Consider the following 25,533-nt stretch of genomic DNA (forward strand, 5'->3'; position numbering starts at 1 on the left):
GCAGTCATTATCCACTTTCAACTAATAGTTCACATTTTTATTTCAGCTTTTGTTTCAAACGAGACATTATTTCAAGAACTAAAGAAAAAGAGTGGCAGACTGTTTCCCATAACATTACTGTACCACACGTCCTTAAATGCAGATCTGATCACTAAGAAGATACGGGATTTCTACTTCCCTTCTAAGGAGTTCACACTCAGCACCCTCAGTGATGTAAGTATAATAGCTTAGCAACAACTGAAAGTCTTATCATCCTGGCAGGCGCTAAGTCATTCCTGTTCTTATGTTTCTAACATCCTTGCAGTCGCAGTACTGCATAATTTTCCATTTCTTTAAATTTACAGACATTTGATATACCTACGACACACTGTAAAAGTAACATCGCACTCATTTACCAGCATGTAGCCGTTTTCTGTCACCAGCTAATCTGCTTTCGTTTACAGTCATGTGTTTCCACAGGACATTATGAAGATAACTTGCAATCTAATGGGGTACTGCCGTTGTGCATCTAGACCAATACGAATGTTTGAGCGAACATTCAGATATGACTGTCTGCAGAAAACCTAGCAGCCATTCACTTACAGAAGGTCTGGTAGAATAATTGAAGGAGTCTGGAAGTGTTCATCAAATATACACTCCTGGAAATTGAAATAAGAACACCGTGAATTCATTGTCCCAGGAAGGGGAAACTTTATTGACACATTCCTGGGGTCAGATACATCACATGATCACACTGACAGAACCACAGGCACATCGACACAGGCAACAGAGCATGCACAATGTCGGCACTAGTACAGTGTATATCCACCTTTCCCAGAAATGCAGGCTGCTATTCTCCCATGGAGACGATCGTAGAGATGCTGGATGTAGTCCTGTGGAACGGCTTGCCATGCCATTTCCACCTGGCGCCTCAGTTGGACTAGCGTTCGTGCTGGACGTGCAGACCGCGTGAGACGACGCTTCATCCAGTCCCAAACATGCTCAATGGGGGACAGATCCGGAGATCTTGCTGGCCAGGGTAGTTGACTTACACCTTCTAGAGCACATTGGGTGGCACGGGATACATGCGGACTTGCATTGTCCTGTTGGAACAGCAAGTTCCCCTGCCGGTCTAGGAATGGTAGAACGATGGGTTCGATGACGGTTTGGATGTACCGTGCACCATTCAGTGTCCCCTCGACGATCACCAGTGGTGTACGGCCAGTGTAGGAGATCGCTCCCCACACCATGATGCTGGATGTTGGCCCTGTGTGCCTCGGTCGTATGCAGTCCTGATTGTGGCGCTCACCTGCACGGCGCCAAACACGCATACGACCATCATTGGCACCAAGGCAGAAGCGACTCTCATCGCTGAAGACGACACGTCTCCATTCGTCCCTCCATTCACGCCTGTCGCGACACCACTGGAGGCGGGCTGCATGATGTTGGGGCGTGAGCGGAAGACGGCCTAACGGTGTGCGGGACCGTAGCCCAGCTTCATGGAGACGGTTGCGAATGGTCCTCGCCGATACCCCAGGAGCAACAGTGTCCCTAATTTGCTGGGAAGTGGCGGTGCGGTCCCCTACGGCACTGCGTAGGATCCTACGGTCTTGGCGTGCATCCGTGCGTCGCTGCGGTCCGGTCCCAGGTCGACGGGCACGTGCACCTTCCGCCGACCACTGGCGACAACATCGATGTCCTGTGGAGACCTCATGCCCCACGTGTTGAGCAATTCGGCGGTACGTCCACCCGGCCTCCCGCATGCCCACTATACGCCCTCGCTCAAAGTCCGTCAACTGCACATTCGGTTCACGTCCACGCTGTCGTGGCATGCTACCAGTGTTAGAGACTGCGATGGAGCTCCGTATGCCACGGCAAACTGGCTGACACTGACGGCGGCGGTGCACAAATGCTGCGCAGCTAGCGCCATTCGACGGCCAACACCGCGGTTCCTGGTGTGTCCGCTGTGCCGTGCGTGTGATCATTGCTTGTACAGCCCTCTCGCAGTGTCCGGAGCAAGTATGGTGGGTCTGACACACCGGTGTCAATGTGTTCCTTTTTCCATTTCCAGGAGTGTATTTCTGAATTGAATGAGGCATAGAGTATGTGACTCAATCGGACGATCTTTCATTTGCTCTTTTACTGGCGTTCCGCCCCATCTTCCAATAAAAGCGTGGGTGGTCTGCTCACTCCAGAACCATTCTGGTCTTCAACAAATTGGTTAGAAAATAGAGATAGGTTCAAGAAATTGAAAGAGGTCCAATATTTACACATTTTTTAGAACTGCTAATAAGATATTTCTCATTGATGGTGTTACAGATATCAATGTTTCTGACTTTTCTTGTTCTTTTACTAGCAAAATAAATGGATCAGGAAAACTTTGTGACCACTACCCACTCTGACGTTGGATGCTGCCTGGTGGCATTGTGGGCACGAGACTTGGTAACAAAAGTATGTAAGGAGGGCAGACACCGACAGGAGATCACTGTAGCGAAGATTTGGATTGAAAAGGGGAATTCCATTGAGATGAGCGACTTTGCAAAGGGCAGTTTATTATTATGCAGAGCCTATGAACGAATATCTTGAAAATGGTGAAACTGGTCAAATGTTCACAGAACACGAGTGGTGGGGCTAAGGAATTTCTGCTGCAGGTAACTTATGTAAATGGCATCTGAGTTCAGCTCTATGACGTCATATCCCCCCCCTCCAGCCACTTGAAATTGTGGGAAATAGGGCAACTGGGCTACCTTCTCCATACCACTCCCACCATTCCTCTGATATCACCTACCCCAACCACCATTCATCCCTGGAAATGGTGGGAAATGATCAGCCTCTGTCCATCCGACAGATATAAAGGTTAGGGTAGGGTACTTTTTTTTTTTTTTACTTTGTTGGGAAACGATAATTCTGTGCTGGAGAGGAAGGCAGGGTATTTTATTTATTTATTTATAGTTCAGTTGGAGTACTTTCAGTAACATAACATGGAGATGTATGTATGTTCACCTCGACGTGTAGGGATTGTCTGAACTGGTTCACACTACATCCACCAGAGTGCGGTGCTCACTCCTCACACCCCTCCCCCAACTCCTATGATCATGCACCCCCAATACCCCACGGCCCCTGCAAATTCTGAGAAGTGGTCAGTCTCTATCCAGCTACTAGAGAGGAAAGCTATGGTAGGGTACTTCATTTACTATTATTTTTTGTGGGTAACTGACTGCTGGACTGTCCTCCACACTCCACCAACCCCCCACCCTCACTTTCCACTGTCCACCACCAGCACTTCTAGCCACCCCCACCCCCAGTTTTTTGTCATTGTGTGTTTATCTGTTCAGTTGAATTTCTAAGACTGAATGCCCTAGTTCACAATACAGTCACCACAATGAATTCAAACTGTCCTATAACCACCCCACACTAAACCACCCCTGCCCCCACTTTCTATAGGCCCCATCTTCAATTTTTGCTGATCATTTGTGTGACTTAGTCAGCAGTACCACTTGAAACTGTTCCACAGCTGCCCCTCTGAGAAAAAAGCTTAGCTGCTGGTGCAAGCATTACTACATGTCCAAATAACATAACTACGACAGTATAGATTGGTGGGGAATGCTCTGTGTGTGCTCACCTGAGATTCACCTCCAAGATTTTTAACATCAATTCATTCATCCGCAGAACCATTTCCAGAACTGTAATTGAAAAAAAAATCATTAATTTAAAAAAATCGTTCAATCCAACAGCTAACACAACCTGAAACCAGTGTTGATGGTTCAAACGCATATGTACACAGGCAAACAAACACAGTTCATGGTAAATGCTTCACTGCTCCCAGAAGAAAAAATCATGTAATCCAACAACTAAACACCTCTCGAAACCAAACAGCCTTGATGTTTGAAATACATACACAAGCGCGCACACACAGATCACGCTAATTGCTTCACCACTCTTGGACGAAAAAACATCGAAATTAACGTGAAAAATCACAACTCGTAAACAATGAACCGTAATGCAACATACATCGGAAATTAACGAAAAGCATTGTAGTAACATCACACAGCTACCGGAAATAAAATTCACTCACCACCATAACGCTGTGTTCTCTTCGGCATGTGGTAGCAAACAAATAACACCAGAACCACCACTACCTCTTTTCTCTGAAACCTTTCCTCCATCCCATCTATCCCCTAGGCCTTGCAGAAGTAGAAGCAGTTTTTCTGATCTGTTCCAGAACCTGTTGCCGGTGGTACACAAAAAGTTCCACCAAAGTCAGATGAAGTTCTTTGTTTTGTGAATGTATTTATCAGCCCCTGGAACAACAACCAGATTCCAGAGAACTCTCCAGAACGCTTTTTCTGACGACCGCTGCCACCACACACCCCTGACTGCTGTAGCTGCAAGCAGGCAGTGTGGCTACAGTCGGAGGCAGAATTTCCAGCGGAGCACTTGGATTGGGCAGTGAGCACTATCGATGCAGACAACATCAACACATACAAAATAAGTCACCGCTCCAGTGGGGAAGAGAACAAAGTGAAGAAAGAAGGCTGCATGTTGTTTGTCTAAAAATGCAGCTGCAGCCACCCAAGAGAGACAATCACACCACACCACCAGTAGTTGCCCCCAGAGGTGCTCGCTATTCTGAGAGCATTTCAGTGTAAACAGTTGTATTGAACATAAATACACCATTTATAAACAAGAATCTATTAAAAAGCACAACTGCACCGATGTTAAAATAATTTTTACACGTTAATCAGTGCAGTCCATTTTCTTTTAGTTTTATGAGCGAAGTCGGTATAGTTAGAGGGCACTCCTCATGCATAAGGCCACTACACTCCTTTCAGGGGAGGACGACGGTTCAATCCCGTCTCCGGCCATCCTGATTTCGGTTTTCCGTGATTTCCCTAAATCGTTTCAGGCAAATGCCGGGATGGTTCCCTTGAGAGGGCACGGCCGATTTCCTTCCCCATCCTTCCCTCACCCGAGCTTGCGCTCCGTCTCTAATGACCTCGTTGTCGACGGGACGTTAAACACTAATCTCCTCCTCCTCCACTCATTTCAGATGATTGAACTGTCAATATAGAACGGCATCTATACAGTTATTTTTGCATTCAACTGCAGGATACAATTCACGTCTCTCTCTCTCTTTGTCTCTTCCTCTGTCTGTCTTTCTCTTTCTACGCCTCCTATCATTTTTTGACTTCCATTGATGTGAAAAAACCACATACCTGCTACCAATTACAGATGAGCAGGCTGCAGAGGTTGGAGTTCTATAGTGATACATCTGACAGATTTACTATCTTATCTCACATCTCCTATACATGTCTACCATTCATAAAATCGAAATAGGTTCCACTATTAGGCTGCAAAAACTACTGACCACTGCTGAATGTCCTCGCATTTTGAAACTTCCAAGGGACGAAACAAAAAGTGACAACTTTAAACTCTGAAGAAACATCTGTGTTAACCGATTTCTTTCAGTTTGATGGACACATCACATTATTTGTGAGCGTCCCTCGTGTTCAAATCAGTGTCTGTGAATAAATTGTCATACATGTGGGTATTACAAACATTTCGGACAGGTGAATTAACATCACAGAGCACAGCCTTTCACACTATCTGTTCATATATCGCAATAACCCAATCACCTTACGTTCGGCAACAAGAAGCTGTAATTAAAGAGAATGTTGTTTATACACTATGCCAGATACCATTTTACCATTGCAGTGGTACATCGAGGTGGCGTTTATGAAATATAAAGAAAACTGGCTGGAAGAACCGGCCACTGCCGTGGCTGATGCAAGCAGACATCTCAGCCACCCAGCAGCCAAAGGCCCTAATCCCTTACCAGGGGCATGTGTTAAGCCGGTTGACAACAAAATAAAGCGAGACACCAGGTCACTCTACAGAAAAAAGAAGAATCACATGTGTCATTTTTCCTAAAACATGCGACTGAGAGCACTGTGTCCCCTACCGACCGGAGATGTCTCCGCTTGCGTTCCCTGTTCTGCGATACGAAGTTCCTTGGAACAGTTGTATTTAATGTCCAGTTATCTTTTTTAACCTACCATCAATTAAAAAAACAAAATTACATCCCTTACAACCGGTCTTAGTTCTACCCACGTCATTTTCTTTGCGCATGTCTTAACACTAACTACAGTAACTTTACATTCCAACAGAACATTTCCGATTATCATTTATTGGTGTATAGCGTCGAAACATTATGGAATTTTCATACTCACAACAGCTAAGTATCGTTTCACGCTGCCCAATAGCAGTATCCTTCCGCAACATCGTGGTTGTCACATACCTAGCAGGCCGGTGTGGCCGAGCGGTTCTAGGCGCTTCAGTCTGGAACCGTGCGACCGCTACGGTCGCAGGTTCGAATCCTGCCTCGGACATGGATGTGTGTGATGTCGTTAGGTTTTTTAGGTTTAAGTAGTTCTAAGTTCTAGTGGTCTAATGACCTCAGATATTAAGCCCCATTGTGCTCAGAACAATTTGTCACATACCTGACGAGGAATAAAGTGTTTAATTACAATTAAAAACCCATCATGTCTCTTACTTATTTTACATACGTTTCTGCACGATAATCGGCATATGCAAGAGCAGATAGTGCTGACACGCTATTACAGAAAGAGTAACTTCGGAGGGTCTAGCTAACTTCTGCGAGAACCTCATCTCACCACCAGACATCCCACCCCCATGAGGTTTCTCGACTTCACTTCCACGAAATGATTTAACATACAGGCCTTCAATTCAGTCAGAATCGAGGAGAGGCCACTATTTAACAAACCTGCTATACTTACCGACTGGGTGGGGCCATCCTTTTTTGTGTTTTTGATCATTCCACTGCGTCGTTTAAATACAATCAACATAGTGGCGTCTTATATTTGGACGGTCAAGTTGGAGCTCGTCATCTGAGTTTGCGCCAGTACATTCGAGCCCTATGCTACACATTTCGACGTATGTTTACACACATAACTACATACGCAGATCACACGAATTTGTCGACTAAGGCATCATTGGTTTATACCAGAGTATGAATGTTGATAGATAGATAACTGTGCAGCATGTCTATTTGGATTAATTCTCGGAAGTATACCAAACAGCCTCCAAACCTGTGCAGTTAAGCTACTCATGTATTCCAGAATATCGATCACAGTACAGAATTTCTGTGGTGGCACGCAGTGTGACATCCTGTTTTCACAAGTCGTATCATGCATTCTGACATGTCAAATACTTTTCTACGAATTGTCATTAAGTATTTGTCCGAAAAATCTAAGCTCTCCATCATTTTTTTTCTTTTCTTTTTTTTTTACGACGGAGACAAAGATCCTAATTTCTCCCTTTCAGTTCATATATGACAGTACTATCACAACCAATAACACGGGCGCAGAAAACTGCGATTATCACTCCTACAACCTTTTGTAAGGCACCCATCATGCTGAAAGATTTTTTGCTAAATATATTGCTCAGATTCTCCACAACTGAAAGAGGTTTCTAACCATGCAGGCGGAGGGCACTTAACACACAGCTGTGGGCAGAACAAAAATGGGGCTAACCATAAGCTACCGTCCCCTATACACAATCACGATAGGGATATATCGTAGGAAGGCTGTAGCCAATATTTTCCTCCTCTGCTTCTTATGCAATGGCTGGAGCACCCATTACTTATCAGAAAATTCTCTCGGTGTTGCATCTTACATATTCGTCCTTAGTGTATTGATCATTCCTATTTTTGATGATTTGTCGGCTTATGGATGTATAGCTCCGCGAGTCTGTTCGTCGCTGTACGTATTAGGTTCCTCCTAATTTTCTGTAACCAGCACACCTAGAAAGAGTAGTTGTCCCTTTTTACCTCCATCGTGAATTTTATTTTGGTGTGGAGACTATTGTGGTATCCTAGGAAGTGACAGAGCTGTTTCTCATTATGAAGGTATCATCGACGTTCACCCGTCGCTGAGACTGCTTATAAACCAACTAGAACGAATTCGGTAAGCTGCTGTGCTGTCTTTTAGGAAATTTATGTATTTTATAAGTCTTTTAAGTAGGATATGTACGTACCCTCAATCATGTTTCCCGTGTCAGTCGTACTTCTCAGTAGTAGTAACGGTTTTGATAGACGCGGCCATGCCTCACTAAGAAATAGAACGAGGAAAAACGGCAAAAATATTTTCGTAAGTTGACACATTGAGTTACCACCCATGTCACACTGCATGAAAATGCACACGGAGAAACAGTGACATCTTACGAGGAAGGAAACACCACGATTAGTAGCCAAAGGAGATGTAACAACATTACTGCAGTAGCATCACCACAGACCTGGTAGCCTTCCTCGCGCACACAGAAGTCGTGGTCTGATGTTAGGTAGTCTTGCTGACATCAAGAATAATATAGCAATTTCGTCCTGACACCACATCTCTTGAGTACCCCCTCCTCAAACCGCCAAGGAAAATATGTGTAGTATCAGTCCACCCTCCTACAGAACGCGCTAGAGAATGGCTCAAGTCCTTCTCCTCAACACTTGTGGTATAACATTACTTTTGAGCAACAACCCTAATTCAGAAATATCCAGTGTAAGAACACTGTCCAGGACTGCGGGACATATGTTTCACGTGCATTTCTACAGCGCTTCCGTATAATGCTTATATTGTCTTCGTTGAAGTATGATTTACAAGCTCCCATGTAGTTTACGGGTGGGGAATTAAAACTGAATGCCAACAGAGCATAATTTTTAAGCTTTTCTCGATCTTGAGTGTCTGCATACCATCACTTCACCTCAATTAACAGCATTTCATGCTACCTTTTTTTCTAATTTTATCTATTCACAATAAATTTATACTAATTCTGCTAGGCTTTCGCGATTTTACATATTTCGTCGTATTTATCTCAATTTTACGTATTTCCCATCAGTTTCTCGTAATTATACCAAGTTTTTCTCGACTTTTACCGATTTTATGTCGTTTTTCATATTTTTCGATTGTTTTCCGTGTGTATATGGTCATATTGCTGACATACCCATGCGCTGTTTGATTTTATACAAGAATATTAGCCTGTGCTATACACCAGCTTACTAAAAAAATCTAAGAATTTCCCTCCTCCTGATGATCTACATGCATGCATTCTGGATGGGACGATCATGAAAGGTACAGTAACACTCGCTTCATACCTAGAAGAGGCTCAACGTGTAGTGCAGATGATGGATGTATTGGAAACTCAAAGTTAGAAAGAGTTCCGTGTACTGCTCCAAAAAACACATCAGATAGCTTGTCTGCAGACTCATATGGTGCTGCACTTTATAGAAAATTAAAGTCTGGAAATAGTTCTACATGTTCACTTGACTTCCACTTCCTCCTGTAGGGATCTACAACAGTAAGCTGACATCTGTACAAAGTTGATTTCTGTTGCTGCTCCGATAATTTTCCCGTAAGTATGTGCTATTATTGCTTACCAGATTACTTTCGCTACTTTTGTTTATACGTTTCAACTCTGATACGTACCCAGTGCCCTCTACAAACTATAGATTTCGATTTTTTTTACACTAGTAATAAGTTATTCAGTAGTACACAGTGCGTCGACTGGACTTAGCAACCTGGGCTGTAAAATTTGCCCTTCTCTCTATGTAAAGAGTGTGTCTCCCTGACACCATCATTTATAGACGATCAGTTAGCAAGTGATGCGTTTGAACAGCAATAGTTTGCCGCTGACAGCTCTACACACATATACATAGAGATTTTCCATGCATATTACCAATCGTGAAGCCTCGGTTTCAACCACTGTACGTTATTTTCGGTACTGCTACAGCCCTGCAAATAGTTAAATACTCCGCGCAGTAGAAAATAAAAAGTGGCGTGGGGCATGGTGGAGAGTGGAATGGTTGTTGTAGACCGGTTTGAACTCACTGTGGTGACTATATTGTGAACTAGGGCAGTCAGTTTTCGAACTTCAAATGAGCATATACACATGCAATCAGAAAAAAGTGGAGGTGGGGTGTTGCTTAAAGTTGTCATGGGGGGCGGTGGAAAGTGGGGGCGGGGGGGGGGGGGGTGTAGTGCGCAGGACAATCCAACAATCAGTTTACTGCCAGTAATAATAATAATAAATAAATTACACTAACCTAACCTTCCTCCCTGGCAGCTGGACAGAGATTGACCATTTCCCACCATTTGGATGGATGGAGCGGTGATCTGAGGTATGTGCTGACATAGTGTTCGGTGGAGAGCCTGTGACCATCGTACGTTGGCTGGGGCGAGGCAGCACACACAGGGTTGAGATAAGTTATATTATTGACTTGGTACATATGTACCGTGTATTTGTAAAAAAATTTTATGAGGTCTTGCCACTGTAAGTGTTGATTTTAGCCTTTGACTATGCCTATTTAGGCAAGCGGTTTTATATTTGTTCTGAAGAAGGCGTGGTTACCCACGCTGAAACCTAGGTAAACACTAGGTAGTTTGTGCAATCGAGGTGGATTTTTCATAATTATTTCTTCTTCTATAACATCGGACAAATCTTTGCCCTCTTAGAGGCCTTCAGTGTACTCGTTTCACCCAGCCGCTCTCACCTCTGCATTTAAGAGCGGAATTACCGTTGCACTCTTAGTGCTACCACCCTTGCTTTAAATTTCACCGAAGATTGTTTTGACTTTCCTACATGCTGAGTCAGTCCTTCCGACAATCATTTTTTTCGATTTCCTCACATGTTTCATGCAGCCATTTCGTCGTAGCTTCCCTGCACTTCCTATTTATTTCATTCCTCAGCTAATTGTATTTCTGTATTCCTGAATTTCCCTGAGCATTTTTGTACTTCTTCTTTCGTTGATTAACTGAAGTATTTCTTCTGTTACCCATGGTTTCATCGCAGTTACCTTCTTTGTACTTGTGTTCTCTTCCCAGCTTCTGTGATTGTTCTTTTTAGAGATGTCCATTCCTCTTCAACAGTACTGCCTACTGATCTGTTTCTTACTGCTGCATTTATAGCCTTAGAGAACTTCAAGTGTATCTCGTCATTCTTTAGTGCTTCTGTATCCCACTTCTTTGTGTATTGATTCTTTCTGTCTAGTCTCCTTAACTTCATCAAAATCTTCATCACTGTTACATTGTGATCTGAATCTATATGTTCTCCTTGGTACGCCTTACAATCCAATATCTGATTTCGGAACCTCTGTCTAATCACGGCGTAATCTAGCTGAAATCTTCCCGTATCAGCCGGCCTATTCCAAGTATACCACATCCTCATGTGATTCTTCAACAGAGTATTGGCTGTTACTAGCTGAACTTTATTACGGAACTCAGACTTTCTCATTCCTTGTCCCAAGCCCCTCCTCTCCTGTAACCCTTCTTTCACTGTTTCCTCCAGTCCGCCATGACTATTAGGTTTTCATCTCCCTTTACTTAATACAGTATAGTATTACGCTTAGGTATTATCCTTACTTTCTCTGCTTCTTCATCCTTAGCTTGCGTCATCGGCATGTATATCTGAACTAACTTTGTCGTTGTTGGTTTGCTGTCGATTCTGATAAGAACACATTTATCACTGAATTGCTCACAGTAACACTCTCTCTGCCCTACTTTTCGATTCACAACGAATCCTAGTGCGGTTATACCATTTTTTGTTGCTGTTGATATTACTCTATATTCATCTGACCATATTTTCTAGCTTTCCTATCTGGTTCAAGCTTCTGACATTCCACTCTCCGACTCGTAGAACATTATCCCTTCGTTGATTATTCAATCTTGTTCTCATGGTCACGTCCCTTTCGGTAATCTGCTCCCGGAGATCCAAATGGGGGACGATTCCGGAATGTTTTGCCAATGGAGAGATTGTCACTACACTTTTTCAATTACAGGCCACGTGTCCTGTGGATAAACACTACGTGTTTTTAATGCAGTGGTTTCCACTCCCTTCTGCATCGTCATACCGTTGATCATTGCTTATTCTTTCGCCTTCAGAGGCAGTTTACCACCCGAGGGCAAGAGGGTGACCTGAATCTCAATCCATTCCAGCACCCTCTTTGACAAGGCCATTGGCGGGATGACGATGAGTTCTTATGCCGGAAGCATTCAGCCACCAATGCTGATTATAAATCAAAACATAGGCAGTGGTGCCTTTGGAACCCGAGACCGAGGACGCTTTTATTGTAAATCAAAGACGCTACCCCTAGGCCAAAAGTCATAACGGGTTTATATCGATAGAAGGTCGGCGGCCAATGTTTTGGCTGATTATTGTACTTGTAGAGGTAGACACTGCAGAATAGAAAATAAAACCCCAACAGCCGGAAGTATACCATACTAGCCACGTTCTGGCTTGCCGTAGAGAGGCAGGATCACTGGGGGTTTAATTCGTTATCAAATAGCTTTCTGTTCGTTTCAAATCGAGTGCGACTGTTGCTGTTCCCTAGTCGAAACTCACCATTGTATTCCCCTCCATTACTGATACGCTACGCTCTTCCCTTTTCCGCATTATCTTTGGGTGCAGAAACAAATACTTGGCTTACTGAACTGGCTGCTTCAGTTCTAGTCCAAAAAATATGGTTTCACACCTAGGCTACTATCCAATGCTGCACTTCGTGCACCTACATTAGGCACAAACCTTTCATACTACCTTAATGCGGTTCATACCTGACGCCTCGCCAGAATTTACTAAGGATGACTTGTTGGTTTTCCTTAGACGAAAACCATTTCAAAAAACCTGGATTAAAAATCTCTGCCACCTCATACTCATCTATAATCTCCAGTTCCCATCTAAAAAAGTCTCGTCCCAGATTACTTTTAATGAATGATATTTGCTTTCCTTCATTCCATCATTCTGGCCAAACCTCTAAATTCCTTTAAATATTCTAACGGATGTACCGATCCAAAGGAAAGAATTTTGGAAATGTTTATGCGCTAACCAAAACTCTTTCCATGGACCTCGTTTCGTTGGTGCTGTTGTGATTCCCTGAAGTCCTAATCCACTGCCCGATATTCGTGCAGTACCTTTGTACCCGAGCGAGCTGCTCCTGAATGTAAACACTCGGCTCCCCATTCTGCCGTCCAACTTCCTTAAATCTATTAAGGCGACCTTTGCGTAGTTTACTAATCTGTTCGTTATTCATTGGGAGTGTTATTGGCCACATTTGCCCTCTTTTGTAAATCAGTCATATCTAGCTTTTGCTTATCAGAAAGTAGTTTTCATCTGTCGTTACTCTCCTCCTTCCTTCTTCTTTTACGTATTGGCCGCTATTGATTGCGGTTATTTCAACGGTTTCTTCTTTCATTTCTTCCACATTTCTCTCATCATTTCTAGAGGTTTCTCTCTTTCTCCTATCCAAGTAACTCCACTCTTCTTCTTGAGTTTGTCATTGAAACATTTGAAGTCCTCTCATTTCTCTCTTAATGGCAGTTGTTCCTCAACAGCTTGTCGAGTAGCTTGGAGTTCGTCCGTGTCCCTTCCTACTTCCTTGCACCCAGTGGCGCGGACGTAGTATTTTGGTTTGGAATGTGCTTGACAGAGCCGAGAGTAGGCTTTATCAACGTAAACACCTAAACACTAATAAAAGGGCACAACATTTTGTTTTCCTCGTTTGACGCATAGCAAGTCCCCCCCGGATAACATTTTGCAAATTTTTCAGTGACTTTGACATGTTGTAAGCTGCCAGGCACATTTCGGTGACTATAAATGGCAACCAAACCGTTTAACCTGTCTCCAAATATTGTCGTACAGAGGTAAGATTTTATCAGTTTACGTGAAGAGAAGGTGCGCTCCTCACTAGAAGTGAATACTGGTAATGTTGCGAGAATTTATAAAAGAATTTTTAAATTTGGAAATACCTAATTTGTATCTTGATGTGCCTCTGCTCTCTCCCCAAAGCTCCTTCCAAAGTGGTTTTTCTCCGATAATGAGAGAGGGTGAGGCAAACGCTGCAGCTGCCACTAACGAGTTCAGATTTTCTCTTTTTACGGTAGCACATGGAAAAAGGGTGGAAAGGTGGAGAGTGGAAAAATGCTATGCTGTCTAAAAGCGACTCCTCAACTGTCCCAACACAAAATCGATGAAAGGAAGGAATACATTCAGTCTGAAACAAAACACGGCTGACATTACCGTAGAGTTCTCAGGAAGATAACAGAAAAGAAAGATATGCTGCATCAAACAAAAAACGTGTGTATATATGAAAGGTTCATTTTACCTGTAATATTCTTTAGCATCAGGTGCTGCTGAATTTGAGCGATGGACTGAACTTTTCGCGGTATTGGGTGCACGCACTTGGATATCCAAAGACTCTACAACACTCACGTCTCTTGGAAAATTTCCTCATGCCTATCGAGTGTTCTTATTGCCTTTTGTACCATTCCGTAGTAAAGGGTTAGGTCTAATGTAGTAGCCTGAAGTCGCCGTGAATGTGAAACAGTAATTTCAAATACAGCGGCGGCTACCTTAAAGGTAAGACAAAATAGAGTCGTTGAACGGTAGCCAAAAGACTTGCAATTTCCGATAACTGGGAAGCTCTGCACATTTCTACAAGGAACTGTACGATAGAGTCAAAAAGATTTTAGAATTGAAGGAATGCATCAGGCCTTTCAAGTCAGCGTGCATCACTAAGACTTTGTAAATTTTTTCGCCTCTGGATGTTTTTTAATGACAGCTCGCGTGATAATTTCCAAACTCTTTTCTGACTCAAGCGCAAAATTGGTAACATTATTTAGAGTTCCCATTATATTCCAAACAGTAGGCAATCGGTAGGCCTTCACGACAGCTAGGTTTAGTTTGTGTGCTTTATCAGAGATTGTACGCCACTAAACTTTCCAGACACGTAGGCACCTGGGTCTTCACCTTGATCTATCAAGTACTCAACACATAGGCCGACTTCATTTAATTCTTGAACGATCTGATCGCATAATGCAACGCCTGGCAAATCAGTTGCAGACAGAATGCATATGAACTCTTCGTGTACTGTGCTCTTTTGTAAATCAAAATACCTGAGTTTTTCTGTACCCACTGGCATAGATTTTTCTTCACCAAGGACAGCTTCTTTGACTTTATTGAGTAGCATTTTTAGTATGACGAAATGGAGACAATCAAGCAGCTAATTCTGAGTTGTGTAGCTGAGGTGTGTAGCAATTCTGGCTCTGTCTCTAAACGTTTTTGGTGAGTTCAATCACCTGAGTCAATGAGAACTCTTAAAACTGCTTTAAAATTTCCTTGACCGTTTTCGTCCTTAATGTACCATCATCTCAATGGCCTCTTGACAGTACATTTTCTCGATCACATAGACAGCAAGCAAAGTGTTCTGTCCATTTGTATTCATTACTTCCTCAGCAGTTGTGCGACCTACACGTTTAATTTTCAACATTCCTCTGGAGCACCACATTTCTACAGCTTCTATTCACATCCTATCTGAATTACTTGACGCCCACGATTCACTTCCATATGTAATGCTTTGTACTACAGGAAACAGCCGCTCTCTATCTGATTTAATCATTTGCAGTTTCTGAGTTAGAGTTAAAATTTTTACCGCCTTTCCAGGGTTTTCATACGAACTTTTGATACTTGTACTACTTAATATCACCATGCTGTGGTAATAGGTAGCGGAATGGTTTCTGAAGATACGTAGGGCGTTTCTAAACACTCTAAGAAAAAAGAAACGCACAACACAGGTTGCTAGTTGGTAAACTTTGGTGGCGGGGTGACGCCGCAGCATAATCTAACAGCGCAATTGGAAAGAATAGTAAACAGGGGACAACTCGATATCACGGCATAAAGTCTTTACGAATTTCATTCCGTGTACTCAGCTGGACAGACAGGCGGGTGAACAGTGTACGCAGATGTCATAATTAGTGAGACGACGTCTGATTGGGCTCAAAGAAGTCGGTTGGAATAACAGACGAATCCTTCAACGTTTGAATTTGGTCAATGCCACTATTACGACGATGTTGGCAGCAACACGTAAACCGCGGCAGAACACAGCTAGATAGACGACAGAAAAGGAGGACCGAACAATTGTCAGAGAGCAGCTCAGAGCCCAGGTTTCATCATTATCATCGATCCGACGTGCTTCAGTGACAATAAGAACCTTTAATAGTCGGCTTACGGAAAGGTAGCTGAGCTCATGACGCTCCTTACACTGACTACAAATGTATTTTTTTCAAAATCGACAAAAACAAACACCAGGACGCCACGATAACAATCGATAACAATTAAAAACACCTGACAATTCATTATATTGTGTTCAGTGGAACAATTCATACCCAGAAGGCCTCTGCGTGTAGCAGGAGTGGGCACACCCTCGCAAACAGCACACTCGTGTGTATGCGACGCGCGGCTCTGTCGCATGAGCACGATTGGCGGTGGTAGTGGGGGGGTGTGTGGGGCTGCATCTCGAATGAGAGGGGTGCACATTAAGAACTCATTACGTAAACAGCTTCTTATAGAAATTTAAAATTTGGAAACATATTATATCTACTCAAATTCGGTTAAGTAATAACAGGTGATGAAAATTGTACTGTAGGTAATATAGAACCAAAAAAAATAGGATAATGTCTTCTTCATGAAGAATGGGTATTCCAGCAGAGAGGTAGATCGGGCACTACGCCAGAGACTGACAACCAGGACGGACGAGTATCGACACCAACTTAGTAAGGTCACTGATCACATTGGAAAAATTTAAACAGGTACGATGTGGAAACTGTTTTCAGACGCACTACGAAAATAAAAGAAGGTTTAAGATCCGCAAAAGATAAACGACATCCTCTAGCTACAGCAGGTGTCTATAAAATTCCGTGCAGTTGTGGAAAGGTCTATATAGGCACAACAAAAAGAAGTGTCAACACCCCTCTGGGTGAACGTAAAAGGAACTGCCGCCTCGGACATATTGATAAATCGGCTGTAGCGGAACATGTGTTTCAGGAAGGTGATCATGAAATAAAGTTTAGTAAGTCGACCGTCATAGCAAATACGTCGCGCCGGCCGCTGTGGCCGTGCGGTTCTAGGCGCTTCAGTCTGGAACTGCGTAACCGCTACGGTCGCAGGTTCGAATCCTTCTTCGGGCATGGATGTGTGTGATGTCCTTAGGTTAGTTAGGTTTAAGTAGTACTAAGTTCTAGGGGACTGATGACCACAGATGTTAAGTATCAGAGTGCTCACAGCCCTTTGAACCATTTGAAAGACGTCGCATTATTATGCACGAACGTACAGAGAGGCCATTGAGACTGGGAAACACTACAGTAATTTTAATAGAAAAGATGAAGGCATTAAGCTGGATAAGATGTGGATGTTAACATTGCAGCAACAGCGTGACAATCGATTACCTTCAATTGAGAAAGTTGGCAATATCAGAGATCATAGCATAACCGACGTCACGTGATTGACAGCGGCGCCCTCTGGATGGCTTATATATACGGCGCTCACTCGTGCTCTCGTTGCAGTTCGCCGATTGTCCTCGGAGACTGCCTTCCGCAGTCGAAGGCGAAACGTCATGGGAGAGTCTTATGTATGGACCACGGCATCTCGGCCCGCAAGTGTTAAGTGATGACAATACCTGCCGTGAAAGCCTTCATTCTATGATCAATGTCACGTTTAATTTGAGATATGTCAGGGATGGATCGCTATGCTTTTGGAGGGCGGGGGATGGGTGCAGCTTGAACCCCTTAGCCCCCTCTCCCCTCTGGATCTGCTACTGCTTGCACCAGGTGTTGTCCATTTTTAATTTGCCACATTAGCCAGTTATGTGAACAACACATTTGTCAATCTTTTGCGATTCATGCCTTGGATGTGTGCGTAGGGCTCTTTCCTTTTCCTAATTATGTCTGTAATTATTTCAAGATATATATGAAGTTCATTGTTACGGCGTCTTCTGTATTGTATCTTTAACAGGTAACTTTAACAGGTTCCAAAATTTCCCTTAGTATTTTTTTCTGTGATTTCCAGTACTTCCATCATCACCATCTTTTTCATAGTTGGACATCTGTTGCATAAAGTGTTTCCCGCCGAATTACTGTACAGCAGAGTGTGACTTCAGCGTTAATAGTTATTGATTTCTTATTATATACGCCGTTGGTGACATAGTATGATGTCTTCATTTTCGTAACTCTTGCTTCAAAGGCTTCAGTCTCCGAATTGTCATGTTAAATTATTTGTCCTACATGCTTGACTTTGTCAGTTCTCTCAATTCATCCGTATTTAGTTTTTATTACTCATGTTCTAAATTTGGTTTTCCCATAGAGAATTTGTAGGGCTGGTTTTTCAACTTGTTCTATAAACAATGTTATTTGTCTAGTGCCTGTTTCCACTGAGTCTGAAAAAATAGCTAGATCATCTGCAAATGCTAAACTTTCTGTTTTGCAGGTTGTCACTTTTGTCACCTAATCTAATAACTCCTCCTTGCTTTGGCTTTCTCGTCACGACATTCTCTATTTACTTTATGTAGAACACGATTAAATGGTTCAAATGGTTCTGAGCACTATGGGACTTAACTTCTGAGATCATGAGTCCCCCAGAACTTAGAACTACTTAAACCTAACTAACCTAAGGACATCACACACATCCATGCCCGAGGCAGGATTCGAACCTGCGATCGTTGCGGTCGCGCGGATCCAGGCTGTAGCGCCTAGAACCGCTCAGCCACCCCGGCCGGCAGGGAAGGATGGGGAAGGAAATCGGCCATGCACTTTCAAGGGAACCATCCTGGAATTTGCCTGAAGCTATTTAGGGAAATAACGGAAAACATAAATAAGGATGCTCATCCACGGATTTGAACCGTCATACTCCCGAATGCGAGTCTAGGGTGCTAATCACTGGGCCACCTCGCTCGGTCCAACGTCCGGAAGACTGTGATCTGTGAGAGACAAAGCTTATTTCTGCTTGTTTACTTGAGCAGAGTTGATTTGATTCAGTTAAATTTTAGACTGCGCTCCCATCTTTGCGATTCTTGGGCTACCGTCTGAGGTTTTTGTAAGTACCGGATGATCAAAAAGTCAATATAAATTTGAAAACTTAATAAACCACGGAATAATGTAGGTAGAGAGGTAAAAATTGACACACATGCTTGGAATGACATGGTGTTTTATTACAACAAAAAAAAAGCAAAGTGCACAAAATGTCCGACAGATCGCGCTGGACAGCAAAACGTCAGTGACTGCGCATGACAATCGTGTATAAAAGGCGCTGTAATGAGAGAGAGAATCAGATGCGCCAGCAGTCGCACCATGTTGACGTTACCTAAAAAGGCGCTTTTAGTGAAGCTGTATTATCAGAATGGGGAATGTGCTAGTTCAGCGTTACGATCACCTCGCCATAGGAAGGGGATTCGAACGGGTAAAGTTCCGCTGACAAATGCAGCTGTGGCGAGAATGATTTCGAAGTTCAAAGCCACGGGTTGTTTGGACGATAGACCCCGTAGTGGCCGACCGAGCACAAGGCGTAATGCTGCTGAGACAGTTCAGGAAGAAATGGAGACTGTAGCGGGTTCGTCTATGCACGGGGAAGTCAGCGCTTGTGCAGTCGCACGTCGCACCTGCATTCCATACACTACTGTTTGGTTGGCACTTAGGCGTACCCTCCGATGCTATCCGTACAAAATCCATCGGCATCATGAACTGTTACCTGGCGATTTAGTGAAGCGGAGCGCATTTACGGTGTGGGCGTTACAAAGGATGGCGGAAGATGGCGATTGGTTGAGTAACGTGTTGTGGACCGAAGAAGCTCATTTCACGCTCCGAGGGTCTGTCAACGCCCACAACTGCAGAATTTGGGCTACCGAAAATCCTAGAACTGTCGTGGAAACTCCAATGCACGACGAGAAAGTTACGGTATGGGTTGGATTGACCACATCTACCGTAATCGGACCTTTTTTCTTCTGTGAAATGCGTGATTCTGGGTTTGTAACTGCTACTGTGACGGGTGAGAGGTATATCCCCAGCCTGGCTGATAAACACCTGCTGGAACGTACGATGTTTATGCAGGATGGTTCTCCACCCCATATTGCTAAACCCGTGAAAGATCTCTTGCGCGCGTCGTTTGGTGATGATCGTGTGCTCAGCCGCCACTTTCGTCATACTTGGCCTCCCAGGTTCCCAGACCTCAATCCGTGCGATTATTGGCTTTGGGGTTACGTGAAGTCGCAAGTGTATCATGATCGACCGACATCTCTAGGGATGCTGAAAGACAACATCCGACGCCAGTGCCTCACCATAACTCCGGACATGCTTTACAGTGTTGTTCACAACATTATTCCTCGACTACAGCTATTGTTGAGGAATTATGGTGGACATATTGAGCATATCCTGTGAAGAACAACATCTTTGCTTTGTCTTATTTTGTTATGCTAATTATTGCTATTCTGATCAGATGAAGCGCTATCTGTCGCACATTTTTTGAACTTTTGTATTTTTATGGTTCTAATAAAACCCCATGTCATTCCAAGCATGTGTGTCAATTTGTACCTCTCTATCTACATTATTCCGTGATTCATTCAGTTTTCAAATTTATACTGACTTTTTGATCACTCGGTACTTCCAGGAGAAGCAGGTGAGGATTCAGAATGAGAGATCACATTGATCTCCATTATCTCAAATAACTTTGCGAATACTTTGCGAATCTTTGCCATGCCAGTCCCGACTTGTGATACTGTCGACGTTCCTCTTGGCAGACGAAACAGTGTTTGCGATCATGCATTACGTAAGATCACAAGGCTTCGGAGAGCGTGAATTTCCTTACAAACAGGCTCGCCGCCTCGTGTGCTGTTTGCATCGCTGTTTGCAGCTACTGTCAACACGTGCCATGCAGGACTGCACCAGCTTGGAATTATCTACTGTAAGCGTTGCAACAACGGGCTGGTTAAGGGGGGAGGGGGGGGGGGGACGTTCATAAAAGCACAAACTATTTAAAAGAAGATGCATGAAATCCGCCATTCTGAAGATATGGCAATGAAAAATTTTGTGTCGTCCCTTACATCAAGATGACTATCCAGATGCCGTTATTAGATCGGTTACTGCTGCTACAATGGCAGATTATCAAGATTTTAGTGAGTTTCAACGTGATGTTTGAGTCGGCGCACGAGCGATGGGACATGTAGTGTTGACAGATTGCCAACACTACGCACATTATTTAAGGGAGGCGGCCATTAAGCAAGCAGGCGGACTTGATGGTCTGAAACAGGATACTTCATAAAAGCTATAAAGAAAAGTACGTAGCTGCTGGAATACTTAACTTTAATCCACCATTTGTATACAGCGTTCTTGATGAGACATTTCATACGATAACCATCAAACTATCCATTGCTATGGCGCCTTGCTAGGTCGCAGACTTTGACTTAGCTGAAGGCTATTCTAACTATCTGCTCGGCTAATGAGCGATGCTTCGTCAGTGTAGTCGCTAGCAATGTCGTCCGTACAACTGGGGCGAGTGCTATTCCGTATCTCGAGACCTGCCTTGTGGTGGCGCTCGGTCTGCGATCACACAGTGGCGACACGCGGGTCCGACATGTACTAATGGACCGCGGCCGATTTAAAGCTACCACCTAGCAAGTGTGGTGTCTGGCGGTGACACCACAGGACACAGGGTCTCCGAGGTAGATACGAAGTGAGGATTTTCCCTTACGATCATTTCACGAGTGTACCGTGAATATTAGCAGTCCGGTAAAACATCAAATCTCCGAAATCGCTGCGAGCGGAAAAAGATCCTGCAAGAACGGGATCAACGACGACTTAAGAGAATCCTTCAACGTGACAGAAGTGCAACCCTTCCCCAGATTGCTGCAGATTTCAATGCTGGGCCATCGAACAAGTGTCAGCGTGCGAACCATACAACGAAACATTATCGATATAGGCTTTCGGAGCCGAAGGCCCACCCGTGTACAGTCGGTGACTGCGCGACACAAAGCTTTACGCCTCGCCTGGGCCCGTAAACCCCGAAAATGGGCTGTTGATGACTGGAAACATGTTGCCTGGTCGGATGAGTCTTGTCTGAAATTGTGTCGAGCGGATGGACGTTTACTGATATGGAGAAAACATCATGAATCCTTGGAAATTGGATATCAGTAGGGGACTCCTCAAGCTGGCGGAAGCTCTGTAATGGTATAGGGCGTGTGCAGTTGGAGTATACGGGACTCCTGATACGTCTAGATACGACTCTGACATGTGACACGTACGTAAGCATCCTGTCTGATCACCTTCATCCATTCATGTCCGTTGTGCCTTCCGACGGACTTGGCAAGTCCAGCAGGACGATGCGACACCCCACAAGTCCATAATTGCTACAGAGATGCTCTAGGAACACTCTTCTGAGTTTAAACACTTCTGCTCGCCACCAAACCCCCAGACATAATCATTATTGAGCATACCTGAGGCACCTTGTTCCACGGCTTTCGTCGACACCGTGAATACTACCACATACACTGAAAATACCGTATTCACTTGGCACTCTTGGCAGGTAAACTGCTACCATGTTAATTTCCACTTCCTCTTATCACATCTTAATGTGTTGGCAATATGTAGATCTTAAACTGTAAAATTCTCGGCTTCAGACTGAATATGGTCCTCATTGGAAGCCATCATAGTCCTGTCGGTGTAATTTGTCTTCTGGAAGGTATAATGAAAAGTATTTGCATTCAAGTATGTATCGGTCTGTGCACCAAACGAATCAACAGATCTGCTTTCCACTCAGTTAGTTCGCTCAAGGGAGGTAGCGTTCCGCTGCCCTCCATTTCAAGAGTAAATTTGTAGTGGGGTCAAATACCGCAATTCATATTCTCCACAAACAGTTAAAAGGCAATGAGGGGGAGTCAAATGAAAACCAAAATATTTTTTTAATTGTTTTTATTGAACAAAAGTGGAACCAAAGTGGGTCACTTTTTGACATAGTCTTCTTGACGTTCGACATACTTCCTCCAGCGCGTACTGAGTGCACGGATTCTTCCGGGAAAAAAAAATGGTCGTGCGCGTACCAATCCGTTACTGCCTGCTGCGCCCCTTCATCGGTACATATTTTCTTTCCCCCCATTTCCTCTATGAGTGGTCCAAACATGTGGTAATCACTCGGTGAGATCACCTATTTCAAAGAGCCGCAAAACTTCTTCACATACGGCAAACGTCTCAAATTTTCAGTTCTGAAGTGATCTGCTCTGACGCCCACCTTGCATTCCCTTTGCGAAACTTAACCACTTCATGTGATGTCCTGAGCCATGACTGATCTTCAGATTTGCGGCTGCTTCAGTCACTGTCAGAAGGCAATTTCCCATCACAGTAGTTTCAACTGCTGCAGTATTTTTTTCCTGTGCACCAGTTTTAATATACTCTAATTATAAATATTGTTTTATGTCAAGTTAGTCCTTTTTAACGCTGTGTAACTTATACCAGGATACGACTTCGAGTAATGCCTACCACGAATTGCCAAAACAAATTGTAATACAACATTTCCTTTGTTGAGATGTCTGTGTGGGCACGTTCCGAAACGAATATATTTAAAAAGAAGCAAAAGAAAACAAACTGCGGCAGGTTTCATACCTTCACTATTGAAAAACGTTTGACAGAGAAATGTTTTTCCTTGGTGCATCTTGCAAACGGGGTGGCCATTTTGAACTGGTATTGTGGTAGCTTTTCACTTTTCTGTAGTATGCCGCCGCCTGTAGGGCATTCCTTACGTTACTGGTAACAGTACTGCCAGCTTACAGAACAATGGCGCAAAATGTCACTTTTCATTTACAGTTTTAATGGTTTCATTTGACTACCATGAGGCCATATTAAGAAAATATCGTTGGCCTACCACAGAAAACAAGGCTGGCGGATCGGAGAGAATCTGCGATTTTCTTGTTTGAAATGCTTTACCGTCCTTTTTAATTATAACTCCATTGGCGCTAGTTGAAAATTGAGAGGATTTTATTCACTCATGATGTCATATAAGAGTAAATTACTGGTTCTTCCTAAACCTATACAAGACTGGAGTTACCAGCCTAAAGGTAATTGTTACAGATGCTGAATGTCCGTCAAAGCGTAACAACGAAAGCGGCGAGTTAGGAATGTCATGTTAAATTACTCAGGCGCACGTCATGTGTGGAATAGAAATGTAAAGGTTTTCTCGGTGGAGAGCAAGTAACGGATTATAACGCCATCACCTGTTTCGGTTTACTCCACGTAACCTGGTAGTTTTACCTCTGTTTACTTGGCAAATGTGATGCTACATTTCGCAAGCTTCTTGCGCTTCCTGCCCTGGAAGAGTAACTGGATAACTCGCACTCGACAAGAAACGTGTAGTTCTATCCGCCCAATATTTAAGAGAGGCTGATCTCTCACCTATGGTCGAGAGACTTTCCAGGCGGCCGTCTGTAAGGCCTCCCGGTTTGTCTGACAAACAGGTTCCAGGTGCTGTCTTACCTGCAAGACCCGGGCAAACGCAGAGGGTGGGATTATTGGTAGTTGGGAGCTCCAACGTTAAGCGCGTTATGGGGCCCCTTAGGGACTTGGCTGGCAAGAAGGGTTAGAAAACCAATGTGCACTCCGTGTGCATACAGGGTGGAATCATTCCAGATGTGGAAAGGGTCCTCCCGGATGCCATGAAGGGCACAGGGTGCATCCAGCTGCAGGTGGTTGCTCACGTCGGTACCAACTACGTGTGTCTCTTTGGATCAGAAGAAATTCTCTCTGGTTTCGAGCGGCTAACAGAAGTGGTAAAGGCTGCCAGTCCTGCTTGCAAGATGAAAGCAGAGCTGACCATTTGCAGTGTAGTCGACAGGACCGACTGCGCACCTCTGGTACAGAGGCGAGTGGAGAGTCTGAATCAGAGGCTCAGACGGTTCTGCGACTGTGTAGGGTGCAGATTCCTCGACTTGCGCAAAAGGGAGGTTGGGTTTCAGGTTCCGCTGAACATGTCAGGCGTCCACTGTAAGCAGGAGGCGGCTACACGAGTAGCAGGGGCTGTGTGGCGTGGACTGGGCGGTTTTTTAGGTTAGAGGGTCTCGGGAAAACACAAGAAGGGCTTCAGTCACAAAGGGAGCATGCTGAACACAAGAAGAACGTAGATGCAGGAACCATTGATAAAACAGTTGTAAATTGTCATAGTTGAGTTGGGAAAGTACCAGAGCTCCAAGCTCTAATAGAAAGCACTGATGCTCAAATCTTTATAGGCACTGAAATCTGGCCAAAGCCGGATATAAGCTCAGCCGAAATTTTTGCGAAGAACCTAACGGTGTTCCGAAAGGCTAGGCTAAACATGATTGGAGAAGTAGTTTAACTTGTCGCGAAATTGAAGTAGATACTTCCTGTGAGTTAGTATTGGTAGAGGTCATTCACTTGACGCCTTACGAAGAGATAATCTCCACTCATTCCAAATAAATAATGTAAGTGTAGACCAAATGTGGCTTACATTCAAAGACACAGTATCGGCAGCAATTGAGAGAATTATACCAAATAAATTAAAAAAACGACGGAGCTGATCCTCCTTGGTACACAAAACGGGTTAGAACACTGTTGCAGAAACAACGAAACAAACATGCCAAATTTAAACAGACGAAAAAATCCCAAGATTGGCGATCTTTTACAGAAGCTCGAAATTTAGCGCGGACTTCAATGCGAGATGTTTATAACAGTTTCCACA

The 25,533-nt window shown here is 43.9% G+C and overlaps 1 pseudogene; it reads left to right on the forward strand.

The window, feature by feature from the left end:
* The window catches only part of LOC126474120 (venom carboxylesterase-6-like), a 176,099-nt pseudogene that overhangs the window by 127,593 nt on the left and 22,973 nt on the right, over positions 1 to 25,533 (forward strand).

Source organism: Schistocerca serialis, chromosome 4 (genome assembly GCF_023864345.2).
Source record: "Schistocerca serialis cubense isolate TAMUIC-IGC-003099 chromosome 4, iqSchSeri2.2, whole genome shotgun sequence".
Taxonomy (NCBI): Eukaryota; Metazoa; Arthropoda; class Insecta; order Orthoptera; family Acrididae; genus Schistocerca; species Schistocerca serialis.